The sequence below is a fragment of the Rhinolophus sinicus genome, chromosome 17 (assembly GCF_057876585.1).
Source record: "Rhinolophus sinicus isolate RSI-liver-muscle chromosome 17, RSI-T2T, whole genome shotgun sequence".
Lineage (NCBI taxonomy): Eukaryota > Metazoa > Chordata > Mammalia > Chiroptera > Rhinolophidae > Rhinolophus > Rhinolophus sinicus.
In genome coordinates, this window is record NC_142517.1 from 131743283 (window position 1) to 131755848 (window position 12566).

Here is a 12566-nt window from a genome sequence, read left to right on the forward strand (position 1 = left end):
ATATTGAGTATTACAATTTTAATACAGGTTTTTTTCCTTTCTTAAAATGTGTATACATTTTTTTTAGCACCCTCTGTATGTAAACATCAAAGTTATTTCTTTTAAAGGCCTATTCCTGGAGTGTTGACAAATCATTTTGTGTGGCTAAGCTTCGGTATTTTGAGTGTACGAAATATAATCAGTGCTTGACTGATTAAATATGTTACTTGCAAAATATTTTATTAGGTTTGCAAACTCTAATACATGGCCTGATGTCCTGTTTCTGATAGCTAAGGGTGGATGTGGAAACTTTTAATACATGGAATGTCTTCTCTTTGCTGATAGATGTTTCTGTAAAAAATGGATAAGGTGATGAGATCAGAATCAACTGTGTTTTTATGCAGAACCAGTGCTTGAGATGCATGTTAAGTCCCCAGCTATGCATCTCATTAACTTGCCTAGCAGTTGGAGATCTACATCCTCCCTTTGAGAATATTTCATTACAGTAATTTTTGAGGGGCGGGGGTTATACTTACCAAAGAACTGAAAAGATATGTGTCTCTATAACTCAACTAGTTGTATATTATGTTTAATATGAAAGATTGCCTCTGATTACCAGGGGACACCATGAGACTCTTAAGCTATATTAGGTTTCTGGTTTAGTTTCATATTGACTGAATCCTGTAAAATTTAGGAAAAGGAGGTGCATTGAAGAACATTTTTAAGCATTATTCATTTCTACTGAGCTCCTTTCTTTAAAAATATTTGTCCTCTCTTTGCCTTTTAATTTTTGCCACTATTTAAAAGAAACATGAAAAGACAGTTGTACCTGTTTTACAGATGACAAAATGTGAAGGAAAGCAAGTTTGTTGTCTATTGCTGCTATAATAAATCATCCTAAACTTAATGGCTTAAAATGAACAAATTTGTTATCTTACAAATCTTTAGGGCAAAAGTCTGACATGGGTCTCGCTGGACTAAAATCAAGGCGTCAACCAGGGTCCATTCCTTTCTAAAGGCTCCAGGGTAGAATTTTTTCCCAGGCTCTTCCAACTACTAGGGGCTGCCTGCCTTCCTTGGCTCATGGCCTTTCCTTTGTCTTCAAATCCAGCAACCAGACACCCACCCCTCTAATGTTTCCGGTCACTCCTTCTTCCCTCTCACCTCTTTACATCCTGCAAATGGTCTCTGCTTTTAACGACTCTTGATTAAAGTGGGTCTAACTTGATAATCCAGGATAATCTCTCTATCTCAGCATCCTGACAGCTACAGTGTCCTTTGTGCAATGTAAGGTAACATATCTGGGAATGGGGACTAGGACACAGACACCTTTGGGGTGAGGATGGGGGCAGTCTTTTGCCTCCCACAGATTCTCTCATGTCACGACACAGATTGCAAATGAACTTATTATAAATAAGTGTTAGTGTGATCCTTTAAGTTATGAAGTTATATACCCTGAAGGAGACAGTCTGAAATGTAGCTAGTTTGTAATTATTTAAATGTGCTCTAATGAGATAGATTTCAGAAAATGGCAGATATGAAGGAGGGAGGCTCTGTTTACTATTTTTCCTCAAGTTCAAAAGACAATTCCCTAGGATTAGAACGGAGAGAATTTGTTATGGTGATCTGTGGTTTAAAATGGTTTTCTGCATTGTTTGTAGCTCGCAAATCAACCAAAGGAGGTAAATCTGAGCCACCTCATCTTCCCCAAAGGGTCATGCCCAACGCTGAGCCCATGGTTCTTGTTTGTTGATCGCTGCTAAAGAGCTGTTTGGTTACCAAGTAACTTCAGCAGGGCGAGTCAGATTGGGCAAGGCTTAGACTGTATTTTCCAGTTGCAGCCTCTTTCTTCCTCTCTTCCTTTCCATGTCATACTGTCCCATCTTGCATCCTCTGGAAAGTAATACGAGGCTTTTGTCCTAGAAAAAGCTGTTAAATTCTTCACCCATGATGCCTGGCAAAATGCATTTGTTTCTATTGTAATGATGATAAAAACTACCAAAGAGAGTGGTGATAGAACTACAGAAGCAACCAATAAATGGAAAAGGACTTTTTTTTTTTTTTAGCGGTAATACTTTCTTGGTGGTCTCCACTCACACGAGACTCCCTGTTTTCTCTGTAGTGGATGAGGTCTCCGTCATTACATGTTCAGTGATGGAAAAGGAGGGATCTGATGTATTTTTGTATGGTATCTACCTCTGGGTAGACTGATTGATTAATTGGCTAATTTATTTATTTATATCCTCATCTCTTTGAAGATAGAGTTTCTGATTTTTTTTAATGAAAGCGTATGTGCTGATAAATAGAAACCTAGAATTAGAAAACCAGAACAAGAACATGCTAACTATTAAGTAGTTTCTGTGATTAACAAGCAGATTCAACCTTAAAGTAACCACAGCAAAGAGAATCAGGGGACGTCATCAATCCCTCTGGCAATGTTAGGTCAGCTCCAAACTTTTCTAGGGTTTCTGACCCAATGTTTGGGGGTGGGGTGGTGGTATTCTCTCATTGACTTGAAATACACAACATAATCAAGAGTGTTACAATATGCAAGATCTTTAGAAAACTCCTATTTATGGTATTCTGGTGTCCAGAGCTATGTGGGTTAACATCCTGAAAAGAAAGATGAATAGATAGTGCTAAAATGTTTGGGCCAAAAAAAATAAGAATTATGTGTGGCCTTGAGTAGCGAGCAGAGAGAGAGATGTAAGTTCGGTTCTCCACGCCAGGTGAATAACAACAATTCATATACACACTAGAGGATGAAAGTGAAATCTTCTTTGACGACAGAGTGTCCCTTAGATGGCCAGCCCCTGTTGATACTGTGTTGCCGCCGTTTAGTGGAGCCTGACAGTAGGGTGAGGAGTCCCAGAGAGGACCTCCCAGCCTCAGATGCTGCATTGTAAACCAAGCAGAAGGCAGTGCTAAGAGTGTGTCATGAGCTATTTTCTTTAACAGAAGATATAGGTAAATTTCTTGAGTGGATACTTATAAGAATTTATTAGTTGTCAATGGTAATAAGATATTTAGAAACAGTTACACCAAAAAGAAAGAACTCATTTCATGTTTTGTTTTATTTCAGATTACAAAAGTGGAATTTAGCCCATTTCTTGCTTTTTTAATCATTCAGAGGAGGGCGTACCAACTTCTAGTAAGTGTCTGAGATGTGTGTGCATGTGTGTTGGGTATACATTTGTTCTTGTGTGTTATATTGGTGAACATAATATAGGGACCATGAAGATGTTAAGAGATGAGTGAAGGTTGGCATATACTCTGTTGTCTTCACTTTTTAATCTTCAGCTCCTCAATCCACCCTCACCTGTCACCTGACCTCTTACTACACCTAAAGTTGCTAAGGTCCCTGGTAACCGTCCTGTTCTTAAAAACAAAGTCCTAATCTTACTTAATCTCTCAAGAGCATTTGGCATTTATCATCCTCTCCTTCTCAAAATAGGCTTTTCTGTGCTCCCTCCTCAATTAATGGCACTATTATTCATTCTGTTATGCAAATCAGAAACCTAGAGCTATCCTTGACCACTCCCACTTCCTCATATTCATATCCACTTCATCAGCAAATTTGGTCATCTTTACCTCCTACATCTCCACAGCTGCCACCCTAGTCCAGCATATCATCATTTCTCATCTGGTCTGTTGAAGCTGTCTCATAAATATCTTTGCATATCTACTCTTGTCTTCTTCCCTTCCTTTCTCCACACAGCTGACAGAATGTACATTTGAAGGTGTTATTCGTTTAAAGTGAAACTGCTAACATGACTCAGCACGTCTGGTCTTGACTTCCCCTCAAGCATCATCTTTTGCTCCTTGTCCTTTGCACACTATCCACATGGCCTTCTTTCACTTTCTCAGACCTGCCAAGCACCTACTTGCCACAGGGCCTTTGCATATGCTATATCTGCAGCCTACAATATCCTTGCCTCTGCTGCTTCACGTGGTGAATGTCTTTTTGTCCTTCAATTTTAGTGGGAGTGTCACTTCTTCTGGGAAGTTTCCTTACTAGATTCCTTCCTCCTTTTATCTCTCACATAACAACATAAGCCTCTCCTATTAATGACTATTTCCTACTACACGGTAAGCTCCATGGGAATAGGAACTATACCTGTTTTTTCTACTTGACACAGAGTACACACTCAGTAAATACTTGTTGAATGAGTGGAATCTTACTTCTTCTATGAAGTATTCGTTAGCTATTCATACTATGAAGTTTTTCCATTTCTAGGTTACTCTAGTATTCATCACTTAAGTATGAGTCTTCCCTTGTTCTCTTTTTAACGTACATTGGGGTTTTCTTCTAAGTAGATAGTAAGTTCTATGGGGACAAATTGTAAGTTCTTTGAGAGCAAGGGACATATCTTATGCTTTAAAAAAGTGCCCAAAATGATTCAGAGTACAAAGAAGGTTTTGAACCAAGACTTGGGAATTGATTGATTGCCCTTTGTTCATATGTACCTTATGTAGAAGTTCAGCCATAATCTTTTACACCTGGCACCTCTTTTCTTGGCTTTCTCCTCTAGCCTCCTTAGGTATGCATTTCATGGGGAGAGATGAGAGGTGGAAGTAGTGCCATTGATTTGTACCCCCTTCTCTGGGGGAGCTTTATGGAACCTTAGGGAGCTCAGTCTTCAATTCTTCACCTTTCAGATCAGGAGACAGAGACCCTGGGGGGAGAAGCTCTTGCCTTACGTGGGGCAGGTGTGCAGTAAATTGGACCAGGTTGCATAACTAATTAGAAGGAAAGCTGTGGCCATAACTTGGGTCCCCTGACTCCAGCCATGCTCATTGTTCTTTGCTGGGTTGTCTCATTTAAATTTAGAGAAAAAAAGATTAAGCACTCGTTAATAGGATGGGGCACACATGCTGGGAATCAAAATTAATAGGAATGGGGAAAGTTAGGAAGATCCTGGGGGAAAATGTGGGTATGTAGGTGAAGCCAGGTGAAGGAGGGATGGGTTATATATTTGGTGAAAACCATTATCCAGAATTTGTTTTTGCTTGAAGCCTATACGCTATATCTATTTTCCTTGTGCCTTGCTACTTTAATTTTGATTCATAGAATAATTATACATTAAAGCATCACTTTAAAAACCTCCTTTCCTCTCTTGCCTCCTTTCATCTTTTTTATATATTTGTTATACAAGCCATACATTGTGACCCCACAGGGTATCAGTCTGTAACTGTAAGTGCTTGTGTGTGTGGCTTAGTTTATATTCACACAAATCTTGTCTTTCTTCCCATTCCTTTTCTCCTTTTCTTCTTCTAGGAACCAGATGCCATTTTCTTTCTTTCTTGTGCACTATGTGTAAGGGCACCTGTGCATGCACACACACACACACACACACACACACACACACACACCTCTGAATGTGCATAAACAAAGACAGAACTGAAGGGAAATACTGCGACATATGGTACTGGAAAAACCAGGGTCTCCATAGCAAGGCTGCAATCAAGGGTGCAGATGTTTGGCATTTGTCAGATGAAATTTTTGATGTAAAACTATTTCAGTACATTAAGTTAAAAGACGGAAAATTAGCTGCATGTTGTAATGAACATATCTTTCCATTGAAAAGGATTAAAATGGGAAACTTAGCCAGACATGTATGTTAGCCCCCCCTCCCCCTGTGATCTTCTGAATATGTTTTTCCAGTTTCAGATTTCATTTTCCTTTCCTCTTGGGGGTTCTTGGCTTCTGCCTTTATTATTCAGCGTACACAGACAGCACAGGAAGGTGTTTTGAGTGTCACTAACCTTAAAGTGTTTGGAAATAGAGTTTCAATAAGGTACTGTAATGTTTCATTTCTCCAATGTCATGTTTTACTGTAAGTGTGAATTTTTCCTTCTCTTTACCCTTCTAGATGTTTAGTTCCTGATTTTCTCCCACTTTTAAAACCTTTTTTCTCTTCTAAACACCTTCACTTAGGCATTTGAAATGGATGATGGCTTTTTTCCCCCAAATGTATTTCATTGGCTATATCACTGTTACTGAGTTTAGCTAGGTATACAATTTATCCCCTGTCCAGAATTGCTCCTTGTCTAATGTTTGCTATGTTTTACTCCCCTTTGATTGTAGATCTCGTGAAATTAGGAGTCAGATCTTGTGCTAAATGATACATAAATGACCATTGATTCATTTTAGATTGTTTTTAGAAAAGAAAGGAGTCACATGGCTTAGCAGAAAATAACATGTGGATCAATTATCAATCCATAAAACAATCATCAGCTGGTAATTGCTGTCAGTAAAACTATTCAGCATTTCTTCTTTCAGTCTTTTGGAACTGTGTCCCTTATTTCCTAGTTTGCCTCATTTGGATGGTACTCCAAGCGCTAGGCCTACAAAATAATCGTTTTTAGGTATGTTCTCTTTGCCAGTGGATTTAAAAAAAAAATCCCCTTTTTATCAGAGGCAACTCAAAATAGCATTTCCCAATAGTATCTTTACAGTTAGGAAAACAAGGATCTTAACTAAAGATGAAAAATATACATGTTTAGTAACTAATATTTTTATGTTTTATTCACCTTTTTATTTGACCCTTACAACAAATAATTCTCTACCGTGTTTCCCCGAAAATAAGACCTAGCCGGACAATCAGCTCTAATGTGTCTTTTGGAGCAAAAATTAATATAAGACCTGGTCTGATTTTGCTATAATGTAAGACCAGGTGTAATATAATATAATATAATATAATATAATATAATATAATATAATATAGTACCGGGTCTTATATTAATTTTTGCTCCAAAAGATGCATTAGAGCTGATTGTTAAGCTAGGTCTTATTTTCGGGGAAACGTGGTAGGTATACAGATACTTATATTCTGTTTATGACTGATGAAACTGAGGTATTAATGATGACCAAAGGCTGTTTAGCTGTTGCATAGCAGAACTTGCTAATTTTAGTACATTAAGTCAGCTGGCTTCAGATAGTTTGGGTTTTCCTCTACACATGTCTTTGATAGCATAGCTAGCCTGTGAGAGGACAGGGGCTTGCTAAGTTCCATATAAAGAGTTCTCCAAAATCCATAACAAAGGCATTTCCCTATAGTAAAGGCAGCATCTGTTACCATATTTTTCCTGGTAGCACAGACTTGATCAGTAAATCATGGACATCAGCTGTTGGTGGATTTGCTAAAGTTTGGTGTACCAAAGCAAAAGGTTCGGCAGTTACAGTCAAATGTTTTTGAAGCTGTAGGAGAATTTGAAGCTCTACGAAATCTCACCCTGTGGGAGTATACTTTTTAGTCTTAGCAGACAACCCTTGGTATGCCATCCCACTCTTCTGCCCTAGCTTTTTAAATAAAGTCTTTTCCTTCCTTAAATTCAAGCACAGCCCTTCCTTGGGTGCCTTCTCCATGTTACCCAGGACACTTGGGAGCTCTTTCTTTTGGGACACTCCTGCCATAATCATCTGTGCTGCTCATTTAGCACTTAGCAAATATGTTAGCTGAATGTCTTTGTAAATGCTCTACTTCCTCAACTGGATTTATTTGAGGATGAAGCCAGGCTTATACTTCTTTGTATTACCAGTTTGACCACAGAGCACAGGCTAGTACTGTCCCCAATGGCAGTTGGGGGCCATTTTGTCACTGGCCATCCCAAACTCTGACCATTCATATAGCCTTTAAAAAAATCCAGTTATCATTTGTCTTGCATCTAGCATATAGCAGGCACTATGCTCAATCCTTATGGTATCTGTCTCCCCATGTTATAGTTGAGACACTGCAACTCAGGAAGTTAAGTAACTTGCTCAGGGTTACCTAGTGTCCCTTAGCAGACTTGGGATGCACTTTTTCTTCCACCATATTGTTTTTGGAAGTCTGCCCAATGTCCATCCTCTAGGCATAAGTTTAATCTTGCTTTTGTCTTCACCTACTGCCTGGGAATATTAGTAGCTAGATAAGAATTTGTGAATTTTCCAGATAAAATCACCAGTCTTTAATCTCTTAATGGGCTCTGTGATGGGTGATTATCATACCGGTAGAAATTAATCCTCTAAGTTTAAAAGTAAAGAACAATTCAATGCATAGATCTTGATTATTTTCTAGGAACTTTCTCTCTCTCTCTCTCTCTCTCTCTCTCTCTCTCTCTCTCTCTCTCTTTACAATTAGCTGTGTGGTACTTTTAATGACCCATCTTTTTCCTTTTTAGATTTAAGACAATAATTAGAGCGAATCTTGGCTAGATAACTATGAAGGGTCAAGTGTGCGTCTCATAATTTAAAGGACTTTGTAATGAATATTATTAGAAATATCCTATTTTGCAATTTTACTTTTGTGTATTCAAAATTACATTTCTAAAAAACTGCTACTTAAAGTCTGGTTCACAGCAGGGAGTATTTTTCACTCAGGCAAAGTGCAAAAGGGGAAGTCAACTAATTTAGACCACCATGAAGCACCCTTTTTTCTCGTGTGTAATGGGTCCACTCACTCAGCCTTTGATGAGAGCAAGGAATGAAAACGGTTGAGATCAGATGGAAGGAAAATTTGCTGAGACGTGAATAATCCCTTTAATTAATAAAATTTATAAAATTCACTAACATTAAAACAATAAAAAAGTTACTATAATTTTTACTCTTTGTCTAGAAGGTGTAGCATAGCCTCCAAATCCTCATAGGTTTCTTTGAGACTTAGTGCTAGAATTTTGGAGCTCACTCGTATAGACAGAACTCGTATCAGAACTTTATCCTACTGCGGAGTTGTCCTATGACTAACATGTAACCAGTACATTCAGTATGACCACACTGCTTATAAAAATATTGAAATATTTTCTTGTTGGTTGGTATAAGTCACTGCCCTGACCTGCTGTAATGTCTCGTAATCTTAGAGGTTAATGTCTAGAACATTAGAGGCCAGTGAGGACTCTTCTCCTTTCCTGCATCCCTCCTGTTGGTAGTAAGTGTTTTGAATATCAGCCTTGGTTGTTCTTACACAGTCTCTCTGCCATAACATTCAAAGATATGTACCTCAGTGACCATGGTTCTTCCCTGCTCCTTGACAAGCTGAGAATTGCTTTTAAATGTTCTGTCATAGACATTGTTCCAATTTAGAATTAGTGGTACAATCCTCCGACTGGTAGATATCATGCCTTAAAAAAACACCACATATCTAGACAAAAGTGAGTGGCATAATGCCTGTTTTTTACTTTCTTGTTTTGTCACTAGCATTATTTCACAAAGAATGCATGTAGATTGACTGTGGAGTTCTCAGAGTTTTACGCTGAAGGTATTTAGGATTGGGGATTGTAGGTTTGTTATTTGTGATGTAGATATGCAAATACATTCTATAGGTTGTTGAAATGCTTTGATTGCAGGATTTATTAAAAGACCACATTGGTGGCTTCTGACAACTTTATGTTACCATCTATATTTTGTGTAGCCATAAAATGTTTTAAATCATTAATGAAACAGGATTGGATATAAGTATTCAAATGTACCCATTGTCTCATTTTATCCTCATAAAATCAGTGAGAAGGTGCTACTATCTGTGCTTTATAGAGATGAAGTGACCTGATAGAAGCCAGTTGTTTCCGAGTGGTAGAGCTAAAGCCAAGACCTCAGATCTGCCCCCAGAACCCACAAGAAACTGCATCTCCCACTCCGATATGGGGACATCTCCCAATTTTCAGGACCCTATCTCCATAAAAAGGACAATATTTAAAATAAGGTACTTATAAAGTTAAATAAATTTTCCAAGTCATGAAACAAAAACAAAATGAAACAAAAATACCCCTATAAATGTGAAAAAGGGATGCTGTATTTGCTGCGTTCCTGTACCATTCATGGAATGAGAGAGGAGCAGGGGAATATTTTGAGCTCTTTAATTGAGTTGAGGTATAATTCTCTAGTGACTGCTAAACCATATTTTCCTTAGTTATTGAAATAGGATTATTAATGCTAGCTTGCTTCTTAGGAGATGTTATTTAGGGTTGAGAAACTTTTGAATTAGGAATCTTGAGTAAATTATCATGATGTAGAACGTAAGTTCATTAAATTTTGCCAACCTTAAGGAGGCTCTGGCTGTCACACCTCTGCTCCTATTGATGTCCGGAATAGATTAGGCCCTTTGGCAAGATGACTTGTGTACCTTTCTTCTCTTCACTCTGTGGACAGTCTTTCAAATTACATCCTTGGTATTCTTGGGGAGTTGATGCTATTATCCGTAATTTGGTTTAGCATTTTTATGCATAAACATGAAGACTATCTAATGTATTATGTCTTACTTAGACTTTTAGTTTCCCCACAAACGATGGTGAAATAAAAGACTTAGGTATATGTTTTTTTTTTCCTTTCTGAAAAGCATGCTATATTTTCTGAATATTCCATGCTCAAAAAGAAAGATTGGTACACGTTTGGGATGTTCGATAAAGGACTGCCTCTCTCCTTGATATTGATAAAAAAACACAGAAGTTTGAGATGCATTAGGACGGAGAAAATGACTAAGAATTAATGTCTGTTTATCTTTGCTTTTGGGGAAGAAATTAAACTAATCTCATCAAAGTTATTTAGGAAGTTTCTGACTGTACTCTTTAATCTTTGCTTCAGAAAAACAGCAGACTGCATTATTAAAAAGGAGATCACTGCATGTAGGAAGAGCATTCAGCTGGTGTCTGTTTTCAAATATGAAATTAAAGAATTTGAAGTTAATTTCAGAGCTAAAGGAGCTGCTAGTCAAAACAGTGTAGGCCATTTTGGAAATGTTATTACATTATTTAAAACATACTTATTCAAAAATGTGTCTGTGAGCTTCTGTACAAACATCCTATGGGTGTAATCACAAAATCTTCACTGATGCTGAGCTCCAGCTACAAATTGGATGAAGGTATTAATTCGACACCTTTTTTGAGTTGGTACATATTCACCTTTTACCAGAGTTGAAAAGGGAGAACTGAGAAGCCCCTTTCCATCTTCAATGTTAGGAAGCGTGTGTGTGTGTGTGTGTGTGTGTGTGTGTGTGTGTGTGTGTGTACACGTGTGCACGCGCCCCCTAATAGTAGCTCCCATTTCAGACTTTAGTATCTAGAGCCTACTGTATATCTCTGGATGTCTAAAGTCATCTGAAACCTAGTGTGCCTCAAATGATAACGATTGATTCCTGCCACACACACAACCCTCCCCATCTTGCTCCTCTCCTGCCTTCTCCATTTCAGTGTATGGCGTTACCTTTACCCAGTTTCCCAGGATAAAACACAAAGCAAACAAACAAACAAAAACCTAGAGATTTGTCTTAAAGTTTCGCTTTCTCATCCGTTTCACATTCAATCCATCGGCAAGTCCTGTCAACTATACTTTCAAGATATATCCCACAATAAATCCCAGCAGCTCAGCTGATATCTTCCTAGATTGGACTGGCTTCTTCTTCCCCAGATATCTCTTTGTGTCCACTGTTAACCTGATGGTGGTCAGTATATACCCTCTTATTCAGCGTGAACCATCGAAAATGTAAAACTGATCCCGTTGCCCCTGTCTTCTAAAGGCTTCCTGTCCTGCTGAGAATGAAATTTTAAGTCCTTACCATGTCCTTCACGGAACATCGGGGTCTGGCTATTCTTTATGAATTTTCTACCACTTCTGTCTGCACCTCATTCACTCTGCTCTAGCTATGCTGGCCTCCCACCTTGCCCACAACCTCTTCTCCTCAGGGCCTCTGTTCCCTCTGCTTGCAATGTGCTTTCCCAGGTATGTGTATGGCTTACTCCCTCCCATCCTTCAGAACTCCTTTCTCTTCCCCCAGATACCAGCAGGGGTCCCTTGTTTATCTCATTCAGAACTCTGTGCTTTGATTACTCTAGCTAAAATAGCAACCTTGTCAGTCTCTATTGTTGTTTAATGTTTTACAGCACTTCTCATTTCCTGAAGTAATATCGGTTGTTTCACTTGTTTGCCCGTTGTCTCCTTGGAAAGTATGGAAGCTCCATTTGGACATGGCATTGTGTGTGTCTCCAGCAATGATATTTGGCATATGATGAATGAATGGATAAATGATACAATTACTTTTATCTGTCTTCCCTGATGTCCTTGTCCATTCTCTAATTTTCATCTTGTGATGATTTAAACTGTCTCTTTATATTCCATTCTATGTTGCTGTAAATATTCAACAATGTTCTAGTTCCTTTAGAACAGAGGAACATCTAATTGAAGAGGTAGTCAAAAGAGCGTAATGGGTCCAGGCACAGTACTTGGAAAGAAACAGACCTGGGTTTAATGATAGCTAATTACTGACTTTGTGAGTTTTGGACAATTTGATTCACTTCTCTTGACCTCATTCCTCCTTGATAAAATTTGTATCATTCCTGGGGGTAATGATTCCATACTCATTTGTTTGTTGTAAAGAGTAAATAAAATGATACATGTGGAGATCCTAGTTTAGAGTTAATGCTCAAACATTGTACCTGTTATTATTACCTTTGGTCCTAAAGAATTGTGTGAAGAAATATTTTGGTAATCAAATCATTGACAATCAAGTAATCACATTTATCAATCCTTTTTTGGTTGGTGATCCAGATATGATTCTGGGTTTTCTTAAGATCTGATTTCTTGGGTTGGGATTGTAATTTGGGTAGAGAGGAAGGAGTTT

General features: G+C 38.2%; 1 protein-coding gene across 3 annotated transcripts in view; it reads left to right on the forward strand.

Moving 5' to 3' along the window:
- Nucleotides 1–12566, forward strand: part of THSD7B (thrombospondin type 1 domain containing 7B) — an 800685-nt gene that overhangs the window by 54444 nt on the left and 733675 nt on the right. Inside the window, exon 1 of one of the 3 annotated variants that reach the window (XM_088793974.1) lies at nt 3052–3130. The exons of the other annotated variants lie outside the window; for them this stretch is intronic. The gene's annotated coding sequence lies outside the window, so the exon portion shown is untranslated. Of the gene's footprint in view, nt 1–3051; nt 3131–12566 lie in introns of those variants that run through there. 3 annotated transcript variants of the gene reach the window in all.